Source organism: Symsagittifera roscoffensis, chromosome 6 (assembly GCF_963678635.1).
Source record: "Symsagittifera roscoffensis chromosome 6, txSymRosc1.1, whole genome shotgun sequence".
NCBI classification, from domain to species: Eukaryota; Metazoa; Xenacoelomorpha; order Acoela; family Convolutidae; genus Symsagittifera; species Symsagittifera roscoffensis.
In genome coordinates this window covers 20,668,506-20,680,577 of record NC_087067.1, presented here as the reverse complement: position 1 = coordinate 20,680,577, position 12,072 = coordinate 20,668,506, and the positions used below count along the sequence as shown (strand labels likewise).

The following is a 12,072-nucleotide window of genomic DNA, read 5'->3' as shown; positions in this document are numbered from 1 at the left end:
GAATATTTTTCGATGTTTAGTTTTGTCTATTCCCGTGAAAATTTTGTTTTGCGCCCCGTCCTAAATAGTATGGCATGATTTTTCTTTACTATTATTAGAAAATAATATGAATACCAGTGTTACGGTGTGAAAAATCCGATATTCCCCTTTTTTCGCAGATGTTTCATCGCCCTGCTTTGATTTTGTCAAATTGGCTTTTATTGATCATAAGAATGGCTAGATTGTACTTTTTTGTTATTTTCTAAGCTTTAGAAAAATATGAAATGTCGCTGTTTTTTAGTCAACTTAATGTTCTAATTCTGCCATGTTTTTGAATAGCTAGTGATGACGGCTTTTGGGCTGTTTTTTTCTCGCAAGTTCAGGTGATACAAAACTGTCGAGTGAGTTAGAGCAAAATATTTTGAAGCGCTCTTAGTTGTGATTCGGCGTGCAGTTAAAAATGCAGTTTTTCTAAGTCGGCTTCCACAGTCATATCTTTTAAATTTCTCAAAACGGAACATTTTTTTGGTGATTATTAGGCGGCATCTATTGAAATTCTCCTTAAGTTGATGTAATGAGTTTCAGGTTCCTTTAAGCTCGCCAGAACAGAGTCATATATATTTTTTAAAAATTGAAAACATTTCTTTTATCTCCAAGAAGGCCTAACACACCAAACCCTCAATTTTTGTAAATATTTTGTAGTTGGAACAATGTGCAGCAGCTGGCTTTAGTTTCAAGTTGTCAATTTACGAGAAGACTTCTATATAGGTTTTATTCAGGGACTACTAATTTATTAAAAGCGTCTGTCACGTATCTCGCAAAGTTTAAGCGTTTTCTACGAATTTTTGGCATGTTACACAAAAGATTAGTCGCGCATTTAAACTATATCGTGAATTGCAATGCTTTGATTAAGTTTTTCAATTTTTCAATTTATGACTGCAATACCAACTGCGAGACTGATGCCATATCAGTAGGTAGAGGAGGGCAGGGCAGATTATAGTAGTTTACATGTGGGATCCGCCCAGCCATCGTCCACACGGCCATGAATCAATCATTCGATTCATCCAACCGGTCATCAATTCACGCAGCCATCCATCCATTCGTATAGCCATCCATCCATTCACCTACCAAGCCATCTGATCACTCATCCATCCACCACCCATCAATATATCCAGCTTTCAACCCACCTAACCACCAATCTATCAATCTACCCAGCCATTCATCTATCCAGATATCTTTCATGCAGCCATCAATTCGTCCAACCCTTCATCCATTCACCAAGCCAGTCATCCTGTCATTCAAACGGCCCTCCATCCAGCCATCAATTCATCTACGACCGTCTTTTCAGCCACTCAAGATGTCATTCAGCTGTCACTCTAACCGACCATCCTTTCACGCACCAAGCCATCTGATCACTCATCCATCCAACCACCCATCAATATATCCAGCTGTCAATCCACCCTACCACCAATCTATCAATCTACCCAGCAATTCATCTATCCAGATATCTTTCATGCAGCCATCAATTCATCCATCCATTCACCAAGCCATTCATCCTGTCATTCAAACGGCCCTCCATCCAGCCATCAATTCGTCTACAAGCCGTATATTCAGCCACTCGAGCTGCCATTCAGCTGTCACTCTAACCGACCATCTATTCAGCCATCAGTCCATTCATTCCATCGATCCATCCATTCATTAGCCTTTATCCAGCCATCCGTACAACCAGACATCAATCCATCCAGCTATGAACCGATTCATCCACCCAGACATTTATCCAGGCATCCATCTAGCTGTACCTCCAACCAGCCATCTTTCAGCTGTCAATCCATCCAACTAGCCATCATTCCATACATACTAGAATCCATGTATCTGGCCATCTATCTATCTATACTGTATTTAAACGTGAGTCACAGCTATCTCCCATGTTTAAGCATAATACTTTTGGATGTTTAACGAAAGAATTTTTTCATAATTAAGCTATATCATATGTTGCAATACTTAAGAAAATTAATTTTTCAGTAATTTTTTGCCGAGGCCAAATTAAGTCTGTCTGTCTATATACCTGCTCTTTTAAAAAAATTGATTATGTCTGTCTACCCGTCCCTTAATTTTTTAATTCTCATCTATCTTCTATTATATATTTCAATGCGGGCTCCACTACCTCGCCATGTTCAAGCTTTTTCAACGTATTATTTTGCATGTTTAACAAATGAGTTATTTCACGTTTAAGCTATATCGTATATTGCAATGTTCAAGGTTTTTTTTTTCGATTTTCCAGTTTAAGAGTGTTTCTTTCATCCAGTTTGAAATTAGCAACCCAATAGTGCGATGTTGTCAGAGTTTTCCCAGGTTTTGCGATTCTGGCCTCCGTATATGAATAAAGAAATCTTTTTAGTTTACGAGATAGGCAATTTTTGAGATTTTTCAAAAATTTCTAGAAATTTTGATTAAAATTTTTTTTCACTTTTTGAAATTCTCACCCTGTAGTTGGGTGCTGTCAGGGTACTCTCCGGGACTGTGAATCGTGCCTCCAAATCTCACTTCTCAAATCCTTGTAGTTATCGAGATAATTGCTTTTAATTTCCCAGACTTGACGATTCTGAGCTCATTTTAAATTTTTCGAAGGACAAAACATACAAAAGTTTATGATTCTTCAAAATTTGTATAAAAAACTTAAATAAAAAATGTTGCAGAATTTGTTATTATGAACCCTGTAATTGGGTGCTGTCAGAGTACACTCAAAGAATGCAGATTTTTTTTTCCAAAATATGCGGTTTATTAGGCGTACCGGAGGTGCGTTTTACGCTAGTTTATTGAATATAAAGGCTATGTACACGTTTTAGATTTACTTTACACCTATACAGCTGTATTCAGATATTGCCCCCACTCCGTCTTTCTTATTTCTCAATAAAAATGTGTATATTTTGGGTTGTAATTTGTTTTTCTCTAAATCACACTCCATTTGAGGTTGTTTTTTACTAATTGAAACTAGCTGCCTAAATTGTTTATTTTTGTCCGCTATGGTCGTGTAACAAATTCTCAGCAATGGACCTTCAGTATTAAAACACTGCTTCTAGGAATGGCAAAATAATGAGTTTTATCTTCGATTTCATTGACGTCTATTAAATCTCATTTTTGCTAGAATCAAGTGATGTGATGCTTAGTAATGAACCTTGTTCCAGGTCAGAAAAGCATTTGTGATGTTTTAATCGGATTTTTATCACGGATTCATCATTTTAAAAGCTGTTGCAGCTTGATTTGAGAATGAACAGATTTTGTATGAGTTTTTTTGCGGAAGAGTTCATCATAAAACATGGATAGTAGTTGGACGACCGTTTCGAGTTTTATGAACCGCTGATTTCAGCAGAGATCTCATTTATGTTGCACTTCAATCTGATGCAGGGAATACGAAAAAAGGTGATAAAATTGTAGATCAATATTAACTCTCTCCACGATTTTATGTACTTCGTTACACATTTTTTCTTACATGCAACGTTGCGGCGCTTTTTTATTGCTTTTATTGATCATAGGAATAAGATATGATTGATTTGTTTTAGCTCTTTTATCAAAATCAATGATTGTCTTTTTTCATCTGATGAAAAAGCGGGAAATATTTCAATGATTTTTTCCATTTTGCGAAATCTACTTAACTATAGTTGCTACAGCCAATTAGACGTGTTTCCTTTTCTGTTTCATTATGCTGACTATTTTAATTAAGGGAAACAAGAGTTTCTTGAATATCTATCAGGTTTTTTTTAAAAAAAAATAGCTTCCCAAAATTTATGTTGTTTTTTGTTGATTCACATTTTCGAGTATTCGTGTATAAATGAAAATTATGACTGCTATTTAAGAACAAATAATGTTTTGAAGCAATTGCTAGGTAATAAAACGATGCAAGAAGTATAAGCATAAGCTTAACCTTGGTTTAGAGTTGTAAACTGAGATTTCTATAAACCATTGGAGTTATGCATCTACTGGTATTTGGTAAGCAAACGAAAATGATGCAGTTGATTAAAATACAATTTTTTTCAAGAGTACTGATAAAATTGAAGTTGGGTAGGGCTCGAAACCAAACTTCAACCAATGGCATATCAAAAAGATGGCCCGTAAATTTTGTGTTTTGACCTGAAAAAAATCAATATGATCACGTGGCTCACTGTTTTGTTCAGGTGGTTGTTTCAGGTGGATGCAAAAAGCGACTCTCTCTACTCTGGACAACCAGTCGTGCGGAGTGATCGTGAAATCTTCGTCGAGATGTCGAAACTTGTTTATTTTTAACTTGAATTTATGTTCAAAAAATAGCCGAGCCCTTAAATTTTTTGGCTAGTTAACTGTGGTTAAAAGATTCTGCTGTATCAACAGAACGAAATGAAAACGGTCCTCTAGGTAGATTGATTTTTCGAGGGTCGTTTTCAGGTCAAAAGTGCTAACTCCGTCATCTTTCAGAATAGTGGTTTAGTTTTTTTTTCTGATACAATCTGAGCTATCATTTTTTGATGGGGATATAGTGAGTGCCTAGGGGATATGGTATCAGGCCAGCAAGTCGAAGTACCAAAAAATAAGACAAGGATAGCCAATTACTGTGCAACTAGCACAGAATGTTCCGACCAGTCTTAAAAAATACAAAAATGTTATCTCAAATTGGTGTTTTTTTTGCATAACGAAAAAATAGAACCTAAGCATAATTGAGAGTCATAAAAAACAGGTCAATTGAGAAACAGTTTTCGAAGAAAAATGACGAAAAAAAATTTCAAAAACTATCTTTACTTGAGTAAAACACGTTTTCACGGCTTGAATCAAGCTTAAATAAGCTATTGCAATTACTAAGTACCTTACTAATTCGCTCGAATAAAAAATTTCAAACAGGTTTTTTCGACACTGAAAACTTTTTTGAATCACGTCTGAAAGGGCTTAAATATGATTCATCCCTCAACCCTGTCTGATGATTATTTGTGGTAGCTGATTTTGTTTGGAAAACAAAAAGCAAAAAAAAACTAAAACATACCCGACTACAAAGTATCTCCCGATTTCAAATGGTCGGAACAATAACCATTCCAACGGCCGAAAATTAATATTGTTACGCAACATAACAGATTCAGTTGTTATCTAATTGCTATGTAATTTTTATGCAATTTACGTTATTTTGATGTCATTTCGGCTTCAACATATGGCGGTTTGTAGATATGGCGGTTTGTTGAACACTCGCCAGGGGATCAGCCAGTGTGTTGCAATCGGATTCTGGACTTTTTATCGTAAATAAGTTTGTTCACAGAATGGTCAAAATTAGAAATGGTAAATATAGCTGCAGTTCATAATGATTTCAAATTTCTTTGCGTCCCAGAACAATTGGTGTGGAGGTAACGAATACGCTTGGGAAGGCAAGGTCTGGGTTCGAATCTGACAGGAGCTGTTTTTTTCTCAAATGGGAAATATCCCAGTGCAAGAAAGTTGTCGGCTTTTTTGTCTGCTTGTTTTTCGCATAGTTGCCAAATCGTAGAATTGTTTTTTTTGCTATACGCACTTTACCTCTCATTTCTTTTAAGTCTTTTGATTTACTTCTGCTGTTTATACGTTTACTAATCTCGACTTAGTTTTTGGGGCATAGTTTTTGTGTTCCTTTTTTGATCGCACAAAATGCTAAAAGTTTTAGAATAAATTTTAGTTCTACATTTGTCATGGTAACAATTTTGTTTTGGGTTCTACGGGAATTTACTCATGTTTTGTCGGCTCAGATGCCGCTCGTTAAATGATTTTGGATTTTCTATAAACACCGTTCATTGTGTCTCTTGTTAAGCTTTCGGGAAAAAAACATCATTCCAGAGAAAATCTTGATAGTTTAGTTGTGATTTTTTTTGAATTTGCTTCATTTTTTGGACTTTTTCCTGTCTGCTAGCTTGCAACAGTATTTTTGTGTGACATCGCAAGTAAGGCGAAGCTCAGCTTCGCCTTTGTGTGAAACTATCTTTTTTGTGATTTGCAAGTGATGCGAATCTTTGCTTTGCCCCTCTCCTGAACCACGTTCTCTTTTCCATTTCGATTATGTTTGCAACAGTATCTTGATAAAATGGTTGCACATTTTATCTTTCTCTCAAAGGTTTCCTGTTTTAATGCACTTATTTTTATCATAGTTCTTTGTGATTTTTCGTTACGCGTTAATATCGCGAATAATATTGCGCGTTAATAGTCCCGAATTGGCGGAAATGGCGATCTTTAAACCCCCATAATTTTACGAAAAAAAATCACAGGTTAACTATCTTTTTAAATTTCAGCTCAGGACAACGATGCTTTTCAGATGATTTTTAATAAAATTCGTCAAAAATGGCTGGTGAAAAAGTCGAAATTTGTCTGAAGAAATAAAAACACCCCGAGCACAAATATTCTGTCACTTTTTCTCTTGCCTTTTCCATTTCGATGATGTTTGCAGCAGTATCTTGCTAAAATTGTTGCACGTTTTATCTTTCTCTCAAAAGTTTCCTGTTTTAATGCACTTATTTTTATCATAGTTTTTTGTGATTTTTCGTTACGCGTTAATATCGCGAATAATATTGCGCGTTAATAGTCCCGAATTGGCGGAAATGGCGATCTTTAAACCCCCATAATTTTACGGAAAAAAATCACAGGTAAACTATCTTTTTAAATTTCAGCTCAGGACAACGATGCTTTTCAGATGATTTTTAATAAAATTCGTCAAAAATGGCTGGTGAAAAAGTCGAAATTTGTCTGAAGAAATAAAAACACCCCGAGCACAAATATTCTGTCACTTTTTTCTAAAGTCTTTTTAAAAGGTAATGTTGTCCTGAGCTTAAATTCAACAAGGTATTTCACCGTTGATCGTTTTTCGTAAAGCGCTGTCATATATTTCGCGCTATTAACGCGTAAGCGGAGATTTAATCCGTTTAAGAAATCGTTCCAAATTGGTTAAAGGAAGCTTTTTTGCCACAATTATTTTGTTACTAGGAGCAAATCTATCAATATGTACTTTGCGAGCGTGGTGATGATTTTTACAAGAAAATCTCAAATTAAAAAAAAATAAATTTCATGTCATTTTATCACATTAAATTTTTCATGTTATTACTGCTCCATAGACCTTAAAAGGTAGCAGGGCTGCCTTATAAAGACAGTCTGACTGCCTTTCGACTGCCTTATAAGTGCTATGAAGCTCTGGTCGCTTCAAAACAATTTATGAATTTTAAAAAATTGATTTTTTATTTTTTTAATTTGAAACTTTTTTTTCAAAAACCAAACCATTTAAAGTACAAAGTGCTAGATTTTGCTCCTACTATTATAGCAATTATGACAAATATTCTGCTTCAACTAATTTGGAATGATTTCTAAGACGGATTAAATCTTTGACTACGCGTTGATACCGCGAAATATACCGAGCGTTGATATTCTCAAATTGGCCAAAATGGCAATTTTTAAACCACCATAACTTTACGAAAAATGATCACAAGTTAAATATATTTTTAAATTTGAGCTCGGTACAACAATATTTTTCAGATGTTTCTTAAAATTCCGTCAAAAATGGCTAGTGAAGAAGTCGAATTTTGTCTGAAGAAAAAAACACCCCGAGCACAAATATTCTGTCACTTTTTCTCTTGCCTTTTCCATTTCGATGATGTTTGCAGCAGTATCTTGCTAAAATTGTTGCACATTTTATCTTTCTCTCAAAGGTTTCCTGTTTTAATGCACTTATTTTTATCATAGTTCTTTGTGATTTTTCGTTACGCGTTAATATCGCGAATAATATTGCGCGTTAATAGTCCCGAATTGGCGGAAATGGCGATCTTTAAACCCCCATAATTTTAGGGAAAAAAATCACTGGTTAACTATCTTTTTAAATTTCAGCTCAGGACAACGATGCTTTTCAGATGATTTTTAATAAAATTCGTCAAAAATGGCTGGTGAAAAAGTCGAAGTTTGTCTGAAGAAATAAAAACACCCCGAGCACAAATATTCTGTCACTTTTTTCGAAAGTCTTTCTAAAAGCTAATGCTGTCCTGAGCTTAAATTCAACAGGGTATTTTACCGTTGATCGTTTTTCGTAAAGCGCTGTCATATATTTCGCGTTATTAACGCGTAAGCGGAGATTTAATCCGTTTAAGAAATCGTTCCAAATTGGTTAAAGGAAGCTTTTTTGCCACAATTAGTTTGTTACTAGGAGCAAATCTATCAATATGTACTTTGCGAGCGTGGTGATGATTTTCACAAGAAAATCTCAAATTAAAAAAAAATAAATTTCATGTCATTTTATCACATTAAATTTTTCATGTTATTACTGCTCCATAGACCTTAAAAGGTAGCAGGGCTGCCTTATAAAGACAGTCTGACTGCCTTTCGACTGCCTTATAAGTGCTATGAAGCTCTGGCCGCTTCAAAACAATTTATGAATTTTAAATTTTTTTTTTTTTTTTTAATTTGAACCTTTTTTTTCTAAAATCAAACCATTTAAAGTACAAAGTGCTAGATTTTGCTCCTACTATTATAGCAATTATGACAAATTTTCTGCTTCAACTAATTTGGAATGATTTCTAAGACGGATTAATTCTTTGACTACGCGTTGATACCGCGAAATATACCGAGCGTTGATATTCTCAAATTGGCCAAAATGGCAATTTTTAAACCACCATAACTTTACGAAAAATGATCACAAGTTAAATATATTTTTAAATTTGAGCTCGGTACAACAATATTTTTCAGATGTTTCTTAAAATTCCGTCAAAAATGGCTAGTGAAGAAGTCGAATTTTGTCTGAAGAAAAAAACACCCCGAGCACAAATATTCTGTCACTTTTTCTCTTGCCTTTTCCATTTCGATGATGTTTGCAGCAGTATCTTGCTAAAATTGTTGCACATTTTATCTCTCTCTCAATGGTTTCCTGTTTTTATGCATTTATTTTTATCATAGTTGTTACATTTATTTTGTGTTGAAATTTGCTTTCCTCTTTATGCTGTCATTTATCAAAATCTGATTTTCTACTGATTTCAAGTTATGAAAAGCTTTACAGCTATAAAACTTAAATCTCCATATCCATGATTTATGAAGGCGAAAATGCATCTGAATGTTTCTCTGTAAAATCCAACTGGCGCTGAACCGAAAGGAAAAGTTATTTGATTTAGTAGGGGCAAATAAGCTAATAAATCAGTTAATCAATTGTCGACCTACTACGGTGGGTCTAAATTGGGCAAGAATTTCATGCTGATGTTTATCCATGGTACAAAATGTTCTACGGGTCGACTGACTTTTTATCATAGTAGTTTCAGTCGCAGTTCGAGCTGCTTGAAAAACTTCAAAAAGATAAGGCGAGAGAAACTGGCAAGAAATTTTAGCTCTTGAGACACCAATATCGCCTATCCATTAGTGTTTTTTGCCTCTTCTTTAAGCTGTAAATTTTTATTATTTGTTGTTTTTCAAGGTCAAGGTTGCTCTTACTTTCCCTCTATCAGCCTTCTTATCATGTTTTGTATAAAACAACGTAGTAAAACTTCGGATTACAGCATTAAGTTGAGGCTTTTTAGGTGGTCTAGGAAAAATCTGTGGGGCAGTAAAAATGCCGAAATTTCAGTTCTTTGTTCAAAGAATGTTCCCATGGGTCCAGTTCAGTATCATAATATGGACGTTTCTGACGTTTTGCAGACTATATTGCTATTACGTCACTGGAAGAGGTACAAATGGTCCCCATTGCACTTCATAAATAGACAGTTCGAAACTGTAAATCTTCAAAAATTAATCACAGTTTAATTGAGAGGAAAACAAATGCCAACTCATTGTCAAAGATGAAAATTTTGGTAAAGCTGAGAAAATCTTCGAAAATACAGGAATCACTATAAAGACAGGCGCCCGAGTGCTTGGTTCAGTTATAAGAACAGAATCTGAATGTAAAAATTTCCTCGAGTTCCAACAGAATGAGCAAATCAAAATTTTGAAAAAAAAAAACAAACGAAAATCGCTTAAACTTCCCCCGAAACGTTTATGCCTGCTATACTAAAGGAGTTCAAAAAAAGCTTTCATTTCTAACCAGGACAAAGCCTAACAGTATCGAAAACTTAGAAATATGTGAAAACATTATCAAGAAACAACAAATATCTAACCTAGTCGGTAAAGACACATTGAACCCCAAGTTCCGTGAGATAACTTCCTTACCCCTTAAAATGGGCAGCCTTAACATCAAGCTGCCATTCGACCATGGAAGTTATCTAGAATGGTTTAAGGAAACATCGCTAGTACTCGAATCCCAAGATCCTGTTACAGCAATAACACAGCAAGAAAAAATTTGTACGAAAATCAAAAAATTGAAAACTGATAGAAACCGAAAGAAAACAAACCTCATTAACGCCTTAAATGAAATAGATAAATACGCAATCGACCTAGCCTCTGAAAAGGGAGCTTCTAACTGGTTCAATGGCTTAGCACTGAGCAGATACAACTTCAACCTGAATAAATCAGAATTCAGAGATGGTATTTGCTTAAGATACTGATGGGAACCGATCAAACCCCCACTAACGTGTGCATGTGGGGCTAATTTTAACTTGACACCTGCTCTCACTGTGCAAAGGGCGGTTACACACACATAAGACACAAAAAAAATTAGAAACACATTCGCCAACCTCATGAACGAGGTTTGCCATGACGTCGAGATTGAGCCGCAACTTCAGCCGTTGCAAGGCGAAAGCTTTGTCAACAATTCAACTACAACTGAAGATGAGGCACGACTTGACAATAAAGTAAACAGATTCTGGGGTTCACGATTTCGCCGCGCTTTCTTTGATGTGAAAATTTTCAACCCCCATGCCATAACATTGCGAAAACTGCATAAAGACGCGAAACGCTGATGTCGAAACGCTGAAGCACTTCAAATATCAGCAAAGAATTTAAACGTAGAGCAGAGAAGCTTCTGCCCGCTAATTTTCGGATGCACTGTTGGCGCTGCTCCGACAGCCACGCGGACGATGCAGTAATTAGCCGAAAAACTAAGTGAAAAGAGACCAGAAAGCTACCCAGAATCGATAAACTACATAAGAACTAAAATAAGCTTCGCGGTACTGAGAAACTCTATTCTTTGTATAAGGGGCTGCAGATCGCTGCGCAAAATTCAGTTTATCGACAACTCCATTAGTGATATTGTAGAGGAAGGACGGTTAAGATAAATTAACATTACGACGATGCATTTAGTGCTGATTTATGACTTTTACAGTTTGCTGATATATTTGCATTTTAATAGCGCTGGTATGGCCCTATCCAGCTTTTGCACTTACCGTATCTAAATGGAAGGACCTCTTTTGTAATTAAGTTTTTTTTTTAAAAAAGTTCAATTGAGAGGATAAAACTCAAGTTGATGAACAAGCACTGAGACGTGTCTTTCCGAACTCCTGTTATGTTCTTTGCTATGATTTTGGTTGAAGTTGGTTCATCTGATGGGTAATTATTTTTATGCTTTTTGTGGAACTTTAATTTGGGAACTATTCAATCAGACACGTTCTCATAGCCAGATTTTAGACGTATTTGCTTGTTCGCTCTTGAAAAAAAAACGAAGTGTTTTTTCTGCTATGTGAAAGCGGAAGTGTTATTTTTCGGTGAGAAGTTTTATGAAACTATTGATGAATTTCTGAGAATTAAGAGTGGAACTATTTGCGAGAAGAAAAAATTCAGCTACGAAAGCAGTGTTACCTAACCTCTTCCTAGTTCAATTGAAGTCTTTGAATTAGTTTTTAAAATAGGGCTAGTTAAAAGAAGATGAAGAAAAAATTTTTCTAAATTTTGATGCAATTTGTTTTGCGAAGTTGGAGCTAAACTTTTCCGATGAAATCCTGGGAAAGTTTTACGAAAAGAATGCCAGAAGACTGCACCGATGAATTTCTTTGCTAATTTGGCCCCAATTAATTATTCATTAAAAGTGTTCAGGTGATCACTTATTTGGTTTCTTTTTTGCTGTAATCTTGATCTGTATCATTGGAATTTTCATAGCATCTGTTCTCTGATTTATTTGTGGCTAGCGTTTGAGTTGTTGAACATCTGCGGCTGAGTGGTTAGTGTGTGAGACTCAGAATCTTTAGGTCGCAGATCGAATCCGTGACGAAGCCGAATTTTTAC

General features: G+C 35.3%; 1 protein-coding gene across 1 annotated transcript in view; it reads left to right on the top strand.

The window, feature by feature from the left end:
• LOC134848516 (activating molecule in BECN1-regulated autophagy protein 1-like) overlaps positions 1–12,072 on the top strand; it is a 407,400-nt gene that overhangs the window by 154,413 nt on the left and 240,915 nt on the right. The gene's annotated exons all lie outside the window — the stretch shown is intronic.